The sequence below is a fragment of the Salmo salar genome, chromosome ssa29 (genome assembly GCF_905237065.1).
Source record: "Salmo salar chromosome ssa29, Ssal_v3.1, whole genome shotgun sequence".
NCBI classification, from domain to species: Eukaryota; Metazoa; Chordata; class Actinopteri; order Salmoniformes; family Salmonidae; genus Salmo; species Salmo salar.
The window spans coordinates 2,128,598-2,152,181 of NC_059470.1; positions in this window are offsets into that span (position 1 = coordinate 2,128,598).

Consider the following 23,584-nt stretch of genomic DNA (forward strand, 5'->3'; position numbering starts at 1 on the left):
ATCGGGTACGTTTTTTATCCAGCCGTGAAAATACTGCCCCCTATCCCTAACAGGTTAATGGCCATTTGGGACCAGGACACCCCTAAGCTGCTGTCCTTTCCAAGGGAGAGGCATTTTAACACAGATTGTGGGTCGTGCTGGATGTCCTACTCCAGGTGAAGAGTTCTCAGGAAAAATTCACTGTTTTCAATTTAGCTGGTTGATGTTCAGTGCTGCAATTTAAGCCACAGGCCCTGCTCTGCTACCCAAACCTTGTATGCCTTTTAGTTATAACTAATACTTGAATCGGTGAATGGATAGATTTCCCTCCTTCACATACACAGATTCAATCCAATGAGAACAGTGATTTTACTGTAAATCAGGTTCATGTGACTTCAATGAAGAATTTTTGGTCAGTGAGCAATTAGCAATTCATTGTATGTAGTTTGTGTTGAATACCTAATTTCAGAACCAATTGACAAGAGAAGTGATTTTATGTTGATTGATTGACTACCTAGTTGACCTCCTTAAGCCATTTTTCCACAACTTTGGAAGTATGCTTGGGGTAATTGTCCATTTGGAAGACCCATTTGCGACCAAGCTTTAACTTGCTGACTGATGTCTTCTTGCTTCAATATTTCTACATAATTTTCCTGCCTCATGATGCCATCTATCTTGTGAAGTGCACCAGTCCCTCCTGCAGCAAAGCACCCCGACAACATGATGCTGCCACCCCCGTGCTTCACAGTTGGGATGGTGTTCTCAGCTTGCAAGCCTCCCCCTTTTTACTCCAAACATAACGATGGTCATTATGGCCAAACAGTTCTATTTTTGTTTCATCAGACCAGAGGACATTTCTCTAAAAGTACGATCTTTGTCCCCATGTGCAGTTGCAAACCGTAGTCTGGCTTTTTTTATGGCGTTTTGGAGCAGTGGCTTCTTTCTTGCTGAGCGGCCTTTCAGGTTATGTCGATATAGGACTCATTTTACTGTAGATATAGATACTTTTGTACCTGTTTCCTCCAGCGTCTTCACAAGGTCCTTTGCTGTTGTTCTATGATTGATTTGCATTTTTCGCACCAAAGTACGTTCATCTCTAGGAGACAGAACACGTCTCCTTCCTGAGTGGTATGATGGCTGCGTGGTCCCATGGTCTTTATACTTGCGTACTATTGTTTGTACAGATGAACGTGGTACCTTCAGGCGGTTGGAAATTGCTCCCAAGGATGAACCAGGCTTGTGGAGCTCTACAATTAATTTTCTGAGGTCCTGGCTGATTTCTTTTAATTTTCCCATAATGTCAAGCAAAGACGCACTGAGTTAAAAGATAGGGCTTGAAATACATCCACAGGTACACCTCCAATTGACTATCCCAAGCTGTTTAAAGGCACAGTCAACTTAGTGTATGTAGACTTCTGACACACTGGAATTATGATACTGTGAATTATAAGTGAAATAATCTGTCTGTAAACAACACTCTTAGCATTCTCTCAACCAGCTTCACCTGGAATGCTTTTCCAACAGTCTTGAAGGAGTTCCCAGATATGCTGATCACTTGTTGGCTGCTTTTCCTTCACTCTGCGGTGCATCTCATCCCAAACATCTCAATTGGTGATTGTGGAGGCCAGGTCATCTGATGAAGCACTCCATCACTGTCCTTCTTGGTCAAATAGCCCTTAATCAGCCTGGAGTTGTGTTGGATCATTGTCCTGTTGAAAAGCAAATGATAGTCCCAATAAGTGCAAATCAGAACAGATGGAGTATTGCTGCAGAATGCTGTGGTATCACAGACAGTGTCTCATCATTGGACTCATCGGACCAAAGGACAGATTTCCACCGGTCAATTGTCAATGCTCGTATTTCTTGGCCCAAGTACAGTGGCTTGCGAAAGTATTCACCCTTCTTGGCATTTTTCCTATTTTGTTGCCTTACAACCTGGAATTAAAATTGATTTTTTGGGGGGTGTGTATCATTTGATTTACACAACATGCATACCACTTTGAAGATGCAAAATATTTTTTTGTGGTGAAACAAACAAGAAATAAGAACAAAAAACAGAAAACTTGAGCGTGCATAACAATTCACCCCCCCAGTCAATACTTTGTAGAGCCACCTTTTGCAGCAATTACAGCTGCAAGTCTCTTGGGGTATTTCTCTACAAACTTGGCACATCTAGCCACTGTGATTTTTGCCCATTCTTCAAGGCAAAACTGCTCCAACTCCTTCAAGTTGGATGGGTTCTGCTGGTGTACAGCAATCTTCAAGTCATACCACAGATTCTCAATTGGATTGATGTCTAGGCTTTGACTAGGCCATTCCAAGACATTAAAATGTTTCCCCTTAAACCACTCGAGTGTTGCTTTAGCAGTATCCTTAGGGCCATTGTCCTGATGGAGAGTGAACCTCCGTTCCAGTATCACATTTCTAGAAGACTGAAACAGGTTTCCCTCAAGAATGTCCCTGTATTTAGCTTCATCCATCATTCCTTCAATTCTGACCAGTTTCCCAGTCCCTGCCGATGGAAAAACATCCCCACAGCATGATGCTGCCACCACCATGCTTCACTGTGGGGATGGTGTTCTTGGGATTGATGATGAGAGGTGTTGGGTTTGTGCAAGACATAGCATTTTCCTTGATGGCCAAAAAGCTACATGTTAGTCTTTTCTGACCAGAGTACCTTCTTCCATCTGTTGTGCACTCTCCTCAAACAATAGATTAACAAGATTTTAAGCTTTCTGCCAATATCAGATATGTCTATGTCTCGGGAAATTTTCTTGTTACTTATTGCATTAGACTATGTTAGCTCAACCGTCCTGTGGAAAGGACAACGATCCCGAAGAATTTATGCAAGTATAGCTGGTAGCTACTGAATATTATTTTCTGGGGGTGTGGACATTTACAAGTGAATGAGAGACATTGTGCAAATGAACAAAGTTGTGATGCATGCTTGTCAGATGGAAGAGCAGCAAGTGTACATGCTGTGTCTGTGTGTGTGTGTGGAGTCTCAGTTTCTAGGGTAACGGGCATGGCTGCTCGAAACAGATGGAAGAACGGAGAGGAGAAGAAATGCTAGGAAGCACAGGGGACAAAATCAAGGTAGCAGTGGGAGTTGTACAGATAACTTATCAAGAGGTCTTATACTTCTCAATCTATGGTGCCCCATCGGCTCATTAATTTAGCCACTGACTTAGCTAACTAGCAAATTAAACTAAATACATAGTTTCAACGGTGTTGACAGTATTGAAAACCATCCTGTGGGCATTTCTGAAACAGGTATACAGTATGTACGGTATACCACCCAACCCTAATTGTACATGGACAAAAAACACATTGAGAGTCAGATAGTCGAAAGACACCTTGATCCTCCATAAATCCCCATAGTCCTTGTTAATAAGCACATATACCCCTCTGAGCCAAACAAGATTACATACCTTAATATACCTTAGCACCAGAGCCTCACCTTCCCCTGTTCTATTAATGTATTGGTACTCTCCATTTCCTTAAGTTGAGTGAAGATATAAGGCCATTGCAACTGGCCCTTTTCCACATTTTTTCCTAAGCGACTAGGAGAGGACACACACACACAGCTATAGAGTCATATCGGTGCTGTCTGTGCCAGGGATGAGAAATAGATTGAATTTTCTCCAGGCCCTGATCCAGAGCCAGCATGTGGAGGGAGGTTGCCCTGGTGATATCCTCCCCATTAGTAAGAGCTCATGCCTGGTTTAGAGCTGGAGGAAATGGCTGGGATAGTTGGTACTGATGGGAGAGACCAGGGGGATCTGGAGTTTTCAGGTGTCAGGAACCCGCTGGGGTATTTGGTGAAGTGGGAGGGTCTGTCTGGCCTCAGGCTATACAGAGGGCACATGAGGGTAGACCACAGGCCTACGTTAGTGTGCTTATGTTCTGTTAGATATAGTTGTTTTAACACAGTACAGTCACCCCTTTCTAATAGCAAGTTTGACAAGAGTTAAAACCAGTCTGGCCTTTACCCTCAATTATTCTACCTAGCTAACTAGTTACATTATGCACCGTTCATCTAGACTTGCCCACAGTCGGAGCACCATTGTGGGGTAAAGACTTGGAGTAGCGGTGGTCTGCCACTGAAGTGTTTGGCAATAGTAAATATTGTGCAGGACTTGTCATTAGTAAACATCCCGCTACCTCCCAGGACTCTCTGCTCTGAAAGAGGCTTATATATGTTTTTGCAAACCAAATCCACAAGGCATGGCTGCTCGAAACAGATGGAAGAACGGAGAGGAGAAGAAATGCTAGGAAGCACAGGGGACAAAATCAAGGTAGCAGTGGGAGTTGTACAGATAACTTATCATACATACATACATACAGCTCTCACCGACATCCACAAGTGTGAACGCAACGCACCACGACATGATTAGAAAGGAAATTAGTGTAGAAAGAAATACTCTCTCTCTCCCTCTCTGTCATTTTATTCTCTCTCCTCTTTCTTTCTCTCTCCTTGATTGTGCACTGCACTATACGAATATAATTCAAAGTGATATTCTAATCATATTGTATTGTTTTGCATCGATAAATATTTAGAGGCGATTAATCTAAACTAAATGTAATGATGCATTGTTCGGGTAATTTATTATTCAATCAGAATCGAGCCGTCTGCGTTTCCTCATCATCTGATTACTGGAGTTCCACTGTGCCTCTCTCTCATTATCAACCATAGGCTGCTTCGGTTTTACATGATTTTTGGGTGAAATTAAAATAAAAATGAAGGACGAAATCCCAAAGAAGTACCGTGGCACGCTCCGCTCTGCACCAAGGTGAAACAGCTCCAAATGAAGTGTGGTTTAGTGATTGTCAATAACTCATTTGGATGGGTTCGGTTCAATGCGGTATCATGGGCATGCTAATGGAGAGGCTGAGAACACGAGGTGGGATTGTTGTGTACCCCCCGTCTCCTCACACACACACACACACACACACACACACACACACACACACACACACACACACACACACACACACACACACACACACACACACACACACACACACACACACACACACACACACACACACACACACACACACACACACACACACACACACAAACACCCAGACTATCTATATGCTAAGTGGAGTTTAAGCTCAGGGCAAAACAATGCCGCCTCAGAAAAAGAAAAAAAACAGTTTTTCTTATTATTTGTTTACAAACTAATACAAGAGTTGATCCATTCTTAATAAGTATACAGTGTCTTTGTATGTGTGGCGAGTATACTTTGTTTATTGCACGTCTCCCATCATCTTCATTGTTGTTTTATAATTTTACTCTCTAGTGAACAGTGGCCTCATCCATAACCCCATTCCATACACACTCACGTCACAGATGCATATGCACGCACACACACACACACACACACACACACCCACACACACAATCAAAAGCAAATTATTTAATAGATTGCAGATTTTAACGAACGATGTTGACTGGGTGAATCTCATTGTGGTTCCACATCTAGTCCTACCAATGTTAATGCTTATCGCTTCCACCTCCCGAGGCTATGCTATCACTGAGACGGCAGATATTTAGCTAATGTAATCTTTGAATTAGCCTTGTCTCCAAGGTATTCACTACTTTTAGCTTCTGATTATCCACGTTGACCTCTTGACCTCTCCTCTTTTCTATAGCCTCTCCTTCTATCTGTATCAGTAAGTTGCCATATCATAATCATACTTTACCTTGTTTTCTTATCAAGCTCTAACTAATGTAATGATTTATATGCTGACTATTTTTCTCTTCTTGTATAAGTAATCTTGATCGGTTTTAGTACACTGATAAAAGTGCATTAGCTCATATTCTTATTAAGCCCTAGCTAATGTAATGATGTGTGTTGCTGACTCCTCTGCTCCCCTCTACTTCAGGGCCCAGAACATGTTCAGGCAGGCCATGCGTTCTCCTGTCATTCTGTTCCACGTGGTCCCGGCCTCCATGAAGACCCAGTGCGAACAGCTCTCCCAGGGGGAACTCAGCCCCTTGTGTCCCAGGGGGGAGAGCGGTAACAGGAGAAACTTTAGCCCAATCCAGGTCTCAGACCCCCAGGCCCAGCAGCCTAGAGACAGGGATAGTCTGGTGGTCCAGGGGGGGATGGGGTTAGATCACACCCCACAGAGGATGTCCTCCCGGTCAGAACCGCACCCCATTCCCATCCCCAACCCCAACCACAATGACCATGGTCCACCACCACAGCTGGTACCAGACCACCGCTACTCCACATCTTTACCCAACAGTAGTATTCAGACGGTGGGCAACTTTGTGTCTTCTGCTCCCTCTCCATCCCTGTAGAGGAGAGTCTGTGCCAACCCCACCGCAGCCTATTTCAAGAAGAAAGGCTAGAGACTAAACATCATGCTGAAGAAAGGTAAACACACGCAGGCAAGCACACACTCACTGTTATTGTTAAAACTGAAGGCATGTTTAGATATGTGATTTCAGATATATAGTTTTTTGTGTATCTATCAAGCGGGCCTTTCAAAGTTGAATTTTAATTCCCTTCAATAAGAGATGATATCGTACAAGTGTCCATTCTTATCATAGCTGCAGTTGAGACTAGGGTTGTGTAACAAATACTGTTAGAAACTTCAAAGAGTTGATATTTCATTGTGAAGGACTGTCTATTCAGCACACCCCCACTATCTCACGTACAGGCCTAAATCTAATTTGTTCTGCATCACAGCAGCATCCTAGCTGCACACAACACACTCCGGGAAGGAGAGCACTAGGGATACACACAGACAAAAACACACTTCAAGAACTGTTTCCTCCTTCAAGCCATTGATCCCTGAGTGTGACATACTTCAAAAAGTGGATGTTACAATGTGTGCTGGATGCTGCTTATGGAAAACCTTGAAACTTCACCGTCCGTCCGTCCGTCTGTCTGTTCTCCCCTAGTGCAGTAATCATACTTTTCACACAGAGTTAAAAGAAAAGGGTCAAATAAGCCCTCTCCGTCAGTGCTTGCATTTAATTCTAATAGCTTTCACAGTTGGAGACTGTGAAACTCAACAAAAAACTCAACTACAAATGCCAGGCAGGGCTGCACACACAGCTATGTGTTATATTCACAGGCCTCTACAGAAACAGCAGCAGCAGCAGCACACACACACTCTGGCTCGCTCCTCCCCTTGTTTAATTGAAAAGCCTACCTCGGAAAGGCAGAAAGAAGGCCTGTTATCTCCAACACCAACTTTACAATGAGTCTAGTTGTCACACATTGTATGTTGTGTCAAAGGTAGAAGAATACCAACTGTTCGTGTGTGTGTGTGTTTGTTTGTTCAACAAAGCATTAAGCAATTATAGAGATTCCATTGAGGCCACATTCTAGAACTAGGAGCATGTTCAACTGTCAAACACTTTTAACACTGTAAAAGCCTCGAAGGGACCTTACTTTGAAACAATGACCATTAATTTTGACTGCAACATTCTAACAGTCTAATACATACATTTCATATATGCTATTGGAAAAATAATCATTTGGTTGTGTTTATGAAGGTCTTGAGTAACATTAGAATAGCCCCCCCAAAAATGCAAAGAACACATTATCATTAGTTTATGTTACTGTTGTCACACCCTGATCTGTTTCACCTGTCCTTCTGCTTGTCTCCACCCCCTCTAGGTGTCGCCAATATTCCCCACTTATCCTCTGGGTATTATACCTGTGTTTTCTGTCTGTCTGTACCAATTCATCTTGTTTGTCAAGCTTACCAGCGTTTGTCCTGTCAGCTCCTGTCTTAACCCAGCCTCTATTTTTCTCGTCCTCCTGGTTTTTGACCCTTGCCTGTCCTGACCCTGTACCTGCCCGCCTGACCACTCTGCCTGACCCTGAGCCTGCCTGCCGTTCTGTACCTTTTCCCCACCTCTGGATTATTGAACTCTGCCTGACCCTGAGCCTGCCTGCCGTCCTGTACCTTTGCTCCTACTCTGTATTATCGACTCCTGCCTGCCTTGACCTGTCGTTTGCCTGCCCGTTGTTACAATAAACATTGTTACTTCACACAGTCTGCACTTGGGTCTTACCTTGATACCTGAGAGTACGAATTGGCCATGACTGACCCAGCAGACTTGGACCAGCTCCGCAACGCCATCTCCTCCCAAGGAGCCACCATTGGTAGGCACGAGCAGTTGCTTAGCGGACTGATGGAAAGGTTCCATGCCGAGGCCGAACATCATGACCTAGCCTTGGACGCATTGCGGGAGCAATTCCGTGGGTTACCTACTAGGCAGCCTACCACGACGGTAACCTCCCAGCCCCTCTGTAACCCGGCTGGTATCAGCGGCGTCACCCCAGCTTCCCGTGAACCCCGCTTACCTCACCTGGAGCGCTATGATGGAGATTCCAGAATCTGCCGGGCCTTTCTCTCCCAGTGCTCCCTCGTTTTTGAGCTGCAGCCTTCTTTGTTCCCCTCGGACCAATCGAAGATAGCATACATTATTACGCTGATGTCCGGGAGGGCACTCGCCTGGGCCACAGCAGTGTGGGAGCAACAATCCGCCGTCTGCCTCAGTCTGAAGGTATTAGTGGCAGAGGTGAAAAGTTTTTTAGGCTCTGGTGTCCGGGAGAGAGGCTGCCCGGAAGTTACTCCAGCTTCGGCAGATCACCCTCAGTGTGACAGACTATGCGGTGGAGTTCCGCACGCTAGCAGCGGTGGGTACCTGGAACCCGGAAGCGCTGTTCGACACATTCCTACACAGATTATCGGAGGAGGTAAAAGATGAGCTGGCAGCCCGAGAACTACAGATGGATCTTGACTCACTCATCGCTTTAACCATCCAGATCGATGGTCGGCTACAGGAACGTAGGAGGGAGAAGAGGTCCGATTGGTGGTTATTCTTGGAAGAAGTGATATGTTGAAATAGAGTTATTTGGCAAAGGTAAGTGTTTTGGAAACCTCAAAATCAGCTTTTGCTTATACTATATAGAAATCAATGTCTTACATGCATGTGACTCTGTAGGAGGATTTGAAAAACTCACTTTTTGGCACTCTGATAAAATGTAAAACTGCTTATAACACATTGTGATATCAAAATATATACTCGTTAAATAGAATTGCAGAGATATTTTACATTCGTATGCAGTGAAAATGACTGCCCTAGCACTTCCAGTGTTATGTACAGTAGTAGCATGGCCTGTGTGTGTGTGTGTGTGTGTGTGTGTGTGTGTGTGTGTGTGCGCGCGCGCCTGGGAGCATTTGTCAACTCTTCTATACCTTTGAGGAGCACTATGTGTATACACACACACGTATACACACAGGCTGTCTGATGAAGCAGATGTTGAGTGCTGAAAGTTGGCACGGAGCATAGAGAAAAAGCTTCAGCGAATACTAGCGCAAGGCGAGGGCAGTGGGCGGCATAGGCTAAAAGCAACATGCTCTCTGGGAGCTGTCATCTCATATAACTGCAATATGTTCACAGAAATTCCCAGTGTAAACACCGATTTGAAGGCTTTTGTATGTGGCAACACTGAAGGTTTAATTCCTTGCTTATTATTGTGATGGTTACATGATGAATTCGACCTGCTGTTGCACCCTCTACACACACAGGGCCTAGCACACGTATGCACGCACACACACACTCCCTCTGTACACACAGACAGGGACTAACTAATATTATAACATTTAGGCCTTGCCAGATTCCTGTTGGGCCAGGTCCAGAGACAGCCCACTGCCAGTAGTTTGGTTTATTTGCACTAGGCAGACCGGTTTATATTTTAACTCAACACCAAACCCATAATTCTTAAAGTATGCTGTTATACAAGTGCCAGAATGTATTTCTTAGACTATGTAACTGGATTAAATGCAGATTTGAGCTTGTCCCATTTGTAAGATTACATGAACTGTTGAGTTCATGAGATTCAAATCAATTTCTGTGTGACCATGTCCAGTTTTTCATTGATTTGTGAGAGAGACAGAGAGCGACCGAGCGAGAGAGAGAGAACAATCCGGCAAACGTATGAGTATAGAGTTGAAGTGTGTCCCTGGCTGGGAAATTACAAGAGTGCCTTAATCAAATATTGCAGCCAAAAGGACACAGACAGACAGACAGCCCATTAAGGCTCTTTCTAATGTGATGCTGTTCTTCTCTACGTCTCCTCATGTTTTCTACTTAATAGGCTTATTGGATATGGGATTCAGACTTAATCCAAAAAGGGATACAATTGCTTTTAGCCCGTAGCTTATATTACCCAAAATAATGATGTCAGTATGCTAGTTAATTACAGCCAGGGCTATTAGAGAAAGATGCATTCTGCTAATTGCCTGATTGGAGGCCATTAACGATGGGATCTTAGATTGAAGAGGAGTTTGATTTGGCTAATTAGACTGTTTAGAGGAATGGAATAAAATGGAATGGCTAGAGCAGAAGGGTAGTGGATGATGGTCTTCAAAGACCATATTGAATCAGACACTGCCCTAAGTTCTATAAAAGGAATAGAGTGCCATTTTGGATGCATCAATCACACTATGTACACACTGAGGAGCACAGACAGCAGCACGGGGTACCAGTACCAAAGACGCCTTGCGTTGTCAGACACCGACTACTACAGAAATGATCTTAGTCTAACTGGGATGTGCCTATCCATTGCATTTACAGAACTCTGTTATAGTAGAGAGCATTGCAACTTGCCAATGCATGTCAAGACCGGATGCTGGACTGAGTGGTTGTGCTGCACCTCGCTTCGCGGGTAATATTACATTTCATTACATTATATTACATTACATTGGAACGATTTGATTAGTGTATTGTTAGCTAGCTACATAGTTGTATCTGTTGTCTTTGTATCAAGGATAAAGGTGTAGCTCTGAGGAACTAACAAGGTTAGCTAGCCAGCTGTATTCGTTCGTTCGCGCCGTTTTCGAAACGGCGTCAACACCATAACACCATAGCTAGCTAGCCAACTTATATTATATTTCAATTCATTACATTACATTACATTGGAACGATTTGATTAGTGTATTGCTAGCTAGCAACATAGTTGTATCTGCTGTCTTTGTATCAAGATAAAGGCGTAGTACAGAGTAACTATCGAGGTTAGCTAGCCAGCTACATTCTCTAACATAGTCAACAACGCGCCCACTGCTAGCTAGCTAACCCTACCAGCTAGCTGTATCATTTTTAGTCAATAAGATTTTTGCAACGTTAGCTTAAAACCTGTTAGGGATAAGGGGCAGTATTTTCACGGCCGGATAAAAAACGTACCTGGTTTAATCTGGTTATTACTCCTGCCCAGAAACTAGAATATGCATATAATTATTTGGATTTGGATAGAAAACTCCCTAAAGTTTATAAAACTGTTTCAATGGTGTCTGTGAGTATAACAGAACTCATATGGCAGGCCAAAACCTGAGAAGATAATGTAAATTAGTAATTTAGTAAATTCACCGGAAGTTTTCGGTGGGTATGCTAGTTCTGAACAAAACATGCTAATGTAAAAAGCTGGTTTTTGATATAAATATGAACTTGATTGAACAAAACATGCATTTATTGTATAACATAATGTCCTAGGAGTGTCATCTGATGAATATCATCAAAGGTTAGTGCTGCATTTAGCTGTGGTTTTGGTTTTTGTGACATATATGCTAGCTTGAAAAATGGGTGTGTGATTATTTCTGGCTGGGTACTCGCCTGACATGATCTAATGTTTTGCTTTCGCTGTAAAGCCTTTTTGAAATCGGACAATGTGGTTAGATAAAGGAGAGTCTTATCTTTCAAATGGTGTAAAATAGTCATATGTTTGAGAAATTGAAATTATAGGATTTTTAAGGTTTTTCGTATTTCGCGCCAGGCGCTACCATTGGATATTGGTCCATAAGAGGTTTTTAACTTTCTGAACATTCGAGATGTGTAGTCCACTTGTGTAGCTAGCAGGACTGACTTTGTGTTAGCTAGCCAACGTTTAACCTCTCTATGGTAGGGGGCAGTATTTGCACGGCCGGATAAAAGCTATTTTGACACCCACTAAGTTTGGTACTCACCAAACTCAGATTTACTATAAGAAAAATTGGATTACCTTTGCTGTTCTTCGTCAGAATGCACTCCCAGGACTTCTACTTGAACACCTGCTCCAATATCCAATGATAGGCGTGGCGTGAATTACAAATACCTCAAAAATGCAAAAACTTCAATTTTTCAAACATATGACTATTTTAGACCATTTTAAAGACAAGACTCTCGTTAATCTAACCACACTGTCCGATTTCAAAAAGGCTTTACAATGAAAGCAAAACATTAGATTATGTCAGCAGAGTACCCAGCCAGAAATAATCAGACACCCATTTTTCAAACTAGCATATAATGTCACATAAACCCAAACCACAGCTAAATGCAGCACTAACCTTTGATGATCTTCATCAGATGACAACCCTAGGACATTATGTTATACAATACATGCATGTTTTGTTCAATCAAGTTCATATTTATATCAAAAACCAGCTTTTTACATTAGCATGTGACTAGCATGTGACTAGCATTCCCACCGAACACTGCCGGTGAATTTACTAAATTACTCACGATAAACATTCACAAAAAACATAACAATTATTTTAAGAATTATAGATACAGAACTCCTCTATGCACTCGCTATGTCCGATTTTTAAAATAGCTTTTCGGTGAAAGCACATTTTGCAATATTCTCAGTAGATAGCCCGGCATCACAGGGCTAGCTATTTAGACACCCAGCAAGTTTAGCACTCACCAAAGTCAGATTTACTATAAGAAAAATGTTATTACCTTTGCTGTTCTTCGTCAGAATGCACTCCCAGGACTTCTACTTCAATAACAAATGTTGGTTTGGTCCCAAATAATCCATTGTTATATCCAAATAGCGGCGTGTTGTTCGTGCGTTCAAGACACTATCCGAAAGGGTAAATAAGGGTGACGAGCATGGCGCATTTCGTGACCAAACATTTCTAAATATTCCATTACCGTACTTCGAAGCATGTCAACCGCTGTTTAAAATCAATTTTTATGCCATTTTTCTCAATCCTATTGAAAATGTGTGGGCAGAACTGAAAAAGTGTGTGCGAGCAAGGAGGCCTAAAAACCTGACTCCGTTACACCAGCTCTGTCTAGAGGAATGGTCCAAAATTCACCCAATATATTGTGGGAAGCTTGTGGAAGGCTACCAGAAACATTTGACCCAACAATTTAAAGGAAATGCTACCAAATACTAATTGAGTATAGGTAAACTTCTGAACCACTGGGAATGTAATGAAATAAATAAAAGCTGAAATAAATAATTCTCTCATTATTAAAATAAAATGGTGATCCTAACTGATCTAAGACAAGGAATGGATTTGTACTAGGATTAAAAGTCAGGAATTTTGAAAAACTGAATTTAAATGTATTTGGGAAAAGTGTAATGAAACTTCCAACTTCAACTGAATATATAATTAAATGATGACTCTTTTGCTTGTTTTGCATGTTATTTTGGCATTAATACGTCACATATCAGTTTGCAAACAATGTTTAAAATATATGTTGAGTTAATAAAGCTGAATACAAAACTGTTGGCTTTCTTGAGTTTGGCAAGTCCAAAATGCAAGTGTTCAGCCTACCTCAGTGCTTTCTGTGGTGGAGGGGCAGCCAACAAAAAATACAGAGCGTATAGGTTGGAAATCTTCTCTAGTTGCGCCGTGATATGCTCATTGTTCTGTCACTCATGGGGACACTATGTATTACAAAATCTACAGGGAGAGCTTGAAAGTTCAAGCCCCCTTGGGTGCAGCCATAGATTTACATCCAAGGTTCAAGGTCATTGGCCACAGATAAAATGATGTCAAATCACTTTATATTTTCCATAGCTTTGATTGGACAGATAATGTCAACATCATACTTTCAAAATGTTAACTAGCATGCTAGACAAGCAGTCATCATCATGAATCACTTTGACAATCTCCTGGCAAATCCTTTTCAATCCTTGTCATATGAAGAGAAATTATAGATAAAACAATCCCTATTTTGCTTCCTCTGCCTGCTATTCGGTGGAGAGAGTGTGTGGTCCATATCTGGGTTTAAGGGTCCCTTCTAAGCTTAAAAGTATAAACATTCACACACAACACCATGGGCCAGAAAAGGTTGAATACAATGGCCATGCTGTCAAGCCAGCATGACTTCTGCCGCATTCAACTTGAAACTCAGAACTGCGAAATCTCAGACTTCAGTGAGTTCAAGACAACTGGGAACTCGTAAAAAAACGAGCTCCGACTGGGAAAATACATTTTGAACGGTCATCCAACTCGGAATTCCAAGTCGGGAACTCTGCCCTCTTTCTAGAGCTCCGACCTGAAGATCACTGACCTCATGATCCAACCTTGTTTTTTTTTCCAAGTTCCCAGTTGTCTTGAAAACACCATAAATCCAGAGAATGCCAGCCCTTGATGACAAAGTTTTATGACAACATTTGCACACAAGAAGGACTGCTGTGCCACCTTCCTGTTCAAGTGAGCACAGCACAACTGTGAGTCCAAAAATGTATTGCATGCTGCTACATAAATGATCCAATATGCCAGGGAGATATGTGTACTGTAGCTAAGAAAGTAATACTAAGTGTATGTTGTGTACTAAGCTATTAGTACCCTAATAATACCCTCACCCTAATAGTACCCTCACCCTAATAATCTGGTCCATTTTCCCCTCATAAATTAGCCTACTGTTCTGACTAGGTGGCACACATGTAGCCTATAGCCTGTTTTAGAGAAATGTCATCATCGAATATCGTAAGAGCTTTCATTGTCTGCTTATATGCCCCCTTTATTTATCCTAAGGTTCTGACTTAGTGTACAGGGAGAATACTGTAAGAACAGTCCAGGTTCTGAATTCTGTGGCTGTACATTTCAAAAGTGCTGCACAAATAATTATGACTACGTCCGTCTTACCTCGCTCATTAACGTCTTAATCTAAATTACGGATTGCCTCTTATCCACACGTCATTCCCTTACACCATAGTTTGTACATCTCAATTGTCAGTAGAAACCACATAAGTTTAAGCAAGTCAGCCATGTCAGCTGTGTTTTTTTAAAAGGCCGTAAATGAGGCTGAATTAACTGTTTTCGCTGCCAGACAAGGATGCTCCGCTGTTAGCCATGTGTAGCGGTGGTAAGGATTCACTCCATGGTGCTGAAAAGAAAGCTCTACTGTTGGAACAGATTTATGTAGACCCTAATAGTTTGTGGGTACCGTTTGTCACCATTATAGTGCAATAAATGTATTGTTTAGTGTTGTGTTGTGTAGTGGCTTTTCCCTACCAAGATTTTCATGCTAAAATTGCTACTGCACAGAACCAACACATTACTGTAGAAACACTGCATTGTTACTCTGTCAAGGGATCTTCACCAAAAATTATCCTCAGTAGCTGGTTTCCATCCAATTGGCAAAATATTTTCATGCAAATATTGTACAATCTGCATAAAGAAAATATGCAAATGTTTCCACCAGTGATGTGTTTCAAACCAAATGGCCTTGTTGTGGATAAAGATCAGTGCGTGATGACCAAGTGCACGCAAAATGTACTTTTTCGCTTAAACTTTCATGTACCGAATAAAAATGTAAAGTTCAATATGTTTCCATTACATTTTCAACTCTACCGATAGCAAATGTGCCTACTCTGTTCTTGGCACATGCACTCTAGCCAACACAGTGCAGGTAGGTTGTGCGGGCTAGTCTACATGATGAGATTATTTTAAACAAGAATATTTTTACTTGTCAAACGGCAGTCAAGCATCGATCATCATGTCACCAGAATTAGACCCTAGATAGTGAATTGGAAAGCAGCATCAAGCTCATCACAGTGCACTTTCACCACCCTGTGAAGTTCATAACAAATTTAATCTGAAGCCTAATTACTTCCATGGTTGCCAGAGTCGTAGTGGGAGGACCACACACCATATCCTTGAATGACTCCAAGTTTACTTCGATATGATGGTTAGTAGATTTAGATTTTTATTCGGTATATGAAACCTTAAGCGAAAAAGACACGCATAGACATACATAGGCTAGCACATGCACTCTACACACACATACATTGCAATATTGTTGTATGGTGGTATTATACATCTTGTATTTTAGATATGTAGTGGTGTAATAATGTTATAGCTGCTGCCTCCATAACAAATACAAAATATCAATTTCTGCACATAAAGGCTTTCCACCACCATTTCGTGTATAATTAATTTCCTTGACACAAAAAGATCCAATCATGTTGAATGAACAAATTATCTGTCTGCGAGCTAGATTATTGACATAAAAATAATATACATATTTACTATTTTCTCTCTTCCCAGAAGTGGTGTGCTGTGTAATATTTAGCTCTGACCCCTTTCCTTCCCCCTATGAAGGACATCTAAGTGGTAATCCTGGTCTTCAGACTAATGATAATTGTATGGCTTCAGTGGGGCTCTGCTCAGAGCCTGCTGTATTTCTTCCCTTAGCCAGGGCTTAAAAAGTGAGCAGGCAGCATTGTTATGAAGACACACACATGCACACGCACACACACAAAAACGCACACACACACACACACACACACACACACACACACACACACACACACACACACACACACACACACACACACACACACACACACACACACACACACACACACACACACACACACACACACACACACACACACAAATACATAGCTTGCTGTCTCAGCAATCCCCTCCAAGCTCCACAACCTTTACCTTCAAACCCGATGCAGCAAATAAATACATCATAAAGCAGCTTGGGGTTTTAGCTCTCTCTCACACTTCGGATCACCACGCTACCACAGACATGCAAAGAGATCTGATAGACGCACAGACAGCAAAACTATAACTCTTGTTTCAAAGCACCCAGAGAAGCTGCAGCAGGTATATTGAGTTCTGAGACTGTTGTTGTCCTTGCCACATCTGATGAAAAGTTTTAAGACGTTTAAGGCTCCTGAGACAAATTCATGGCATTCTGAATTTTATTAGAAACATAAACAAAAACAACCCAGTAAAGAACAAATACAAAAAACCAAAAGGACATTTTCTTCCATGGCGAGAGTGAGGCTAAATTCACGGAGCTGTTTAGCATTTCAGCCGAATGGGCACTCGCCACATCAGTTCATTGGTTTAATTGGCTGTGTAACATGGATATGCTCATTCACCACCACAAACTCACCTCCCTCCTCAATGGGGGTAAATGGCACATTACTAAGTTAAAATTAAGTGGTACAAAAGGCCTTTGTCCACCACACAACGAGCAGACTAAGCAGACTGGGGCTTCATAAATTGGCTGGATGGAGTGGTTGGGAGAGGAACAGAGATTAATTATAGAAGGCGCTGTGGAGGCAGAAGATGGCGAAGCGTTCTGCTTTATCTTTACAATGTTGACACACTAAACAGGGCATAGGGGGATTCAAGAATCAAGACAATGGATTCATCCCAAATGGCATACTATCCCTTATATTATGCATTACTTTTGACCAGATCCTATATGGCCAATGTTCCCTCTAAACTGCACGTAGGCGCGCAGCTCCCCCGAGACTACAGCACAGAAGAAATATCAGCCCACGCAGGTAAAGTGGGAGGGATTGCTTCCTACAAGAGCACAAAACGTGTACATTTCTATTAATCTGAAAAGCTAGTCAGGTAAAGAGCTATTTTTTATGTCTTAAAGGGGCAGTTTTGTATTTTGAGTCAGGCTTGAATAAGCTAAGTAGCCAATAGGCAGAGGGCAGCATAATTAGTCTGATTCTCTGTAATATTAATGGGAATAATAATTAATTTTATTTTGTAAAGCAGTTTCTTGCATCACAACATGTTCAGTCACTTTCTTGTCTGAAAGACAAGTGGATAAACAGGTTAATGTCAGGCCCTGCATGTTTATTTCAAAATTCTCATGGAATGTAGGCCTACATTGAACACCACACATTGGCTGCTACTGTAGGCTGAATGATAGAACCGCTATTTTCATGTTAAAATGTTATGGGATGCATTTTGCCACTTTGGTAGGCCTACATTATTATTTAAATAGCCACAGTAGCCCACTTGGCCACTGTTAAAATAGTAAATTAAAGTGCGCATAGCCTCAATGTTCACAGTAAACATGCTGTCAGAAGTTGCACAGAATTTTCACAACGTTCAAGTTTCCGCTCAGCAGACCAGAAATTTGCTCAGTGCCTAAAAATATAAGAGGGAACATTGAATATGGCTCTGGTCAAAAGAAGTGCACTTTTTTTAAGAATGTGAAATGTCAGAATAATAATAGAGAGAATTATTTATTTCAGCTTTTATTTATTTCATCACATTCCCAGCAGGTCAGAAGTTTACATACACTCAATCAGTATTTGGAAGCATTGCCTTTAAAGTGTTTAACTTGGGTCAAATGTTGTTTCGGGTAGCCTCCCACAAGCATCCCACAATAAGTTGGATGAAATTTGACACATTCCTCCTGACAGAGCTGGTGTAACTGAGTCAGTTTCTTAGGCCTCCTTGCTCACACACGCTGTTTCAGTTCTGCCCACACATTTTCTATAGGATTGAGGTAAGGGCTCTGTGATGACCACTTCAATACCTTTACTTTGTTGTCCTTAAGCCATTTTGACACAACTTTGGAAGTATGCTTGGGGTCATTGTCCATTAGGAAGACCTATTTGCGACCAAGCTTTAACTTCCTGACTGATGTCTTAACCTGTTGGGTCTAGGGGGCAGCATTTGCACGTCTGGATAAAAAAAATGTACCCGATTTAATCTGGTTACTAATCCTACCCAGTAACTAGAATATGCATATACTTATTATATATGGATAGAAAACACTCTAAAGTTTCTAAAACTGTTTGAATGGTGTCTGTGAGTATAACAGAACTCATTTGGCAGGCAAAACCCTGAGACATTTTCTGACAGGAAGTGGATACCTGATGTGTTGTATTGACTTTAAACCTATCCCATTGAAAAACACAGGGGCTTAGGAATATTTTGGCACTTCCTATTGCTTCCACTAGATGTCACCAGCCTTTACAAAGTGTTTTGAGTCTTCTGGAGGGAGATCTGACCGAACAAGAGCCATGGAACGATGATGTCCCATTAGACACCTGGCGCGCGAGTTCATGTTGGGTACCCTCGTTCCAATACGTTATAAAAGAGTATGCATTCGTCCACCTTGAATATTATTCATGTTCTGGTTAAAAAGGCCCTAATGATTTATGCTATACAACGTTTGACATGTTTGAACGAACGGAAATATATTTTTTCCCCTCGTTCATGACGAGAAGTCCGGCTGGCTTAGATCATGTGCTAACGAGACGGAGATTTTTGGACATAAATGATGAGCTTTTTTGAACAAAACTACATTCGTTATGGACCTGTGATACCTGGAAGTGACATCTGATGAAGATAATCAAAGGTAATGGATTATTTACATAGTATTTTCGATTTTAGATCTCCCCAACATGACGTCTAGTCTGTATCGCAACGCGTATTTTTCTGGGCGCAGTGCTCAGATTATTGCAAAGTGTGATTTCCCAGTAAGGTTATTTTTAAAGCTGGCAAGTTGATTGCGTTCAAGAGATGTAAATCTATAATTCTTTAAATGACAATATAATATTTTACCAATGTTTTCTAATTTTAATTATTTAATTTGTGACGCTGACTTGACTGCCGGTTATTGGAGGGAAACGAGTTCCTCAACATCAATGCCATAGTAAAACGCTGTTTTTGGATATAAATATGAACTTGATAGAACTAAAAATGCATGCATTGTCTAACATAATGTCCTAGGAGTGTCATCTGATGGAGATTGTAAAAGGTTAGTGCATCATTTTAGCTGGTTTTATGGTTTTGGTGACCCTGTCTTTGACTTGACAAAACATTACACACAACTCTTGTAAATGTACTGTCCTAACATATTCTAAATTTATGCTTTCGCCGTAAAACCTTTTTGAAATCGTAAAACGTGGTTAGATTAAGGAGATGTTTATCTTTCAAATGGTGTAAAATAGTTGTATTTTTGAAAAATTTGAATTTTGACATTTATTTGGATTCAAATTTGCCGCTCTTGAAATGCACCTGCTGTTGATGGAGTGCACCACGGGTGGCACGCTAGCGTCCCACCTAGCCCCAAGAGGTTAAGATGTTGCTTTAATATAGACGCATCATTTTCATTCCTCATGATGCCATCTATTTTTTTAAGTGCACCAGCCCCTTCTGCAGCAAAGCACACCCACAACATGATGCTGCCACCCTTTTTCCTCCAAACATAACGATGGTCATTATGGCCAAACAGTTTCTATTTTTGTTTCATCAGACCAGAGGACATTTCTACAAAAAGTACGATCTTTGTCCCCATGTGCAGTTACAAAACATGGTCTGGATTTTTTATGGTGGTTTTGGAGCAGTGGCTTCTTTCTTGCTGAGCGGCCATCAGGTTATGTCGATATAGGACTCGTTTTACTGTGGATATAGATACTTTTGTACCTGTTTCCTCCCGCATCCTCACAAGGTCCTTTGCTGTTGTTCTGGGATTGATTTGCACTTTTCGCACCAAAGTACGTTCATCTCTAGGAGACAGAACCCATCTCCTTCCTGAGCGGTATGACGACTGTATGGTCCCATGGTGTTTATACTTGCGTACCATTGTTTGTACAGATGAACGTGGAACCTTCAGGCATTTGGAAATTGCTCTCAAGGATGAACCAGACTTGTGGAGGTCTACAATTCTTTTTCTGAGGTCTTGTCTGATTTATTCTCTTATGATGTCAAGGAAAGAGACACTGAGTTTGAAGGTAGGCCTTGAAATACATCCACAGGTACACCTCCAATTGACTAAAATGATGTCAGAAGATATCAGAAGCTTCTAAAGCCATGATGACATTTTCTGGAATTTTCCAAGCTGTTTAAAGGCACAGTCAACATAGTGTATGTACATTTCTGACCCACTGGGATTGTGATACAGTGAATTATAAGTGAAATAACATGTCTGTAAACAATTGTTGGAAAAATTACTTGTGTCATGCACAATGTAGATGTCCTAAACGACTTGCCAAATGTATAGTTTGTTAACCTGTTAGGGCTAGGGGGCAGTATTGACACGGCCGGATAAAAAACGTACCCGATTTAATCTGGTTACTACTCCTGCCCAGTAACTAGAATATGCATATAATTATTGGCTTTGGATAGAAAACACCCTAAATTTTCTAAAACTGTTTGAATGGTGTCTGAGTATAACAGAACTCAAATGGCAGGCCAAAACCTGAGAAGATTTCATGCAGGAAGTGGCCTGTCTGACAAGCTGTGTTTCATCTTGGCTCTTTTTATTGAAGACTGAGGATCTTTGCTCTAACGTGACACTTCCTACGGCTCCCATAGGCTCTCAGAGCCCGGGAAAAAGCTGAACGATATCGAGGCAGCCTCTGGCTGAAACACATTATCGCTTTTGGCAAGTGGCCGATCAGAGTACTATGGGCTTAGGCGCGTGCCCGAGTCGACCGAATGCTTTATTTTCTTTCATCTGTTTACCTAAACGCAGATTCCCGGTCGGAATATTATCGCTTTTTTATGAGAAAAATGGCATAAAAATTGATTTTAAACAGCGGTTGACATGCTTCGAAGTACGGTAATGGAATATGTAGAATTTTTTTGTCACGAATTGCGCCATGCTCGTTACCCTTATTTACCCTTTCGGATAGTGTCTTGAACGCACGAACAAAACGCCACTGTTTGGATATAACTATGGCATATTTTGAACCAAACCAACATTTGTTATTGAAGTAGAAGTCCTGGGAGTGCATTCTGACGAAGACAGCAAAGGTCATAACATTTTTCTTATAGTAAATGTGACTTTTCTGAGAGCTAAACTTGCTGGGTGTCAAAATAGCTAGCCCTGTGATGCCGGGCTATCTACTGAGAATATTGCAAAATGTGCTTTCACCGAAAAGCTATTTTAAAATCGGACATATCGAGTGCATAGAGGAGTTCTGTATCTATAATTCTTAAAATAATTGTTATGCTTTTTGTGAACGTTTATCGTGAGTAATTTAGTAAATTCACTGGCAGTGTTCGGTGGGAATGCTAGTCACATGCTAGTCACATGCTAATGTAAAAAGCTGTTTTTTGATATAAATATGAACTTGATTGAACAAAACATGCATGTATTGTATAACATAATGTCCTAGGGTTGTCATCTGATGAAGATCATCAAAGGTTAGTGCTGGATTTAGCTGTGGTTTGGGTTTATGTGACATTATATGCTAGCTTGAAAAATGGGTGTCTGATTATTTCTGGCTGGGTACTCTGCTGACATAATCTAATGTTTTGCTTTCGTTGTAAAGCCTTTTTGAAATCGGACAGTGTGGTTAGATTAACCTCTATGGGCTAGGCGGGACGAATTCGTCCCACCTACGTAACAGCCAGTGTAATCCAGTGGCGCGATTTTCAAATACCTTAAAAATCCTATTACTTCAATTTCTCAAACATATGACTATTTTACAGCTATTTAAAGACAAGACTCTCGTTAATCTAACCACACTGTCCGATTTCAAAAAGGCTTTACAACGAAAGCAAAACATTAGATTATGACAGCAGAGTACCCAGCCAGAAATAATCAGACACCCATTTTTCAAGCTAGCATATAATGTCACAAAAACCCAGAAGACAGCTAAATGCAGCACTAACCTTTGATGATCTTCATCAGATGACAACCCTAGGACATGTTATACAATACATGCATGTTTTGTTCAATCAAGTTCATATTTATATCAAAAAACAGCTTTTTACATTAGCATTTGACGTTTAGAACTAGCATACCCCCCGCAAACTTCCGGGGAATTTACTAACAATTTACTAAATTACTCACGATAAACGTTCACAAAAAGCATAACAATTACTTTAAGAATTATAGATACAGAACTCCTCTATGCACTCGATATGTCCGATTTTAAAATAGCTTTTTGGTGAAAGCACATTTTGCAATATTCTAAGTACATAGGCCTGCCATCACGGGCTAGCTATTTAGACACCCTGCAAGTTTAGCCTTCACCAAAATCAGATTTACTGTAACAAAAATGTTATTACCTTTGTTGTCTTCGTCAGAATGCACTCCCAGGACTTCTACTTCAATAACAAATGTTGGTTTGGTCCCAAATAATCCATCGTTATATCCAAATAGCGGCGTTTTGTTCGTGCGTTCCAGAAACTATCCGAAATGGTAAATCAGGGTCGTGCGCATGGCGCAATTCGTGACAAAAAAATTCTAAATATTCCATTACCGTACTTCGAAGCATGTCAACCGTTGTTTAAAATCAATTTTTATGCAATTTATCTCGTAAAAAAGCGATAATATTCCGACCGGGATTCTCCTTTTCGGTAAACAGAGGAAAAATCACAAAGACTGGGGCGGCCAGTGCACGCGCCTAAGCCCACAGTCCCTTGATCGGCCACTTGAGAAAGGCGATAATGTCTTTCAGCCTGGGGCTGGAATGACGACATTCAGGTTTTTCCCGGGCTCTGAGAGCCTATTGGAGCCGTGGGAAGTGTCACGTTACCGCAGAGATCCTTTGTAATGGAATGAGATGTCAAAGAAAGACAATAAATGGTCAGACAGGCCACTTCCTGTAAAGGA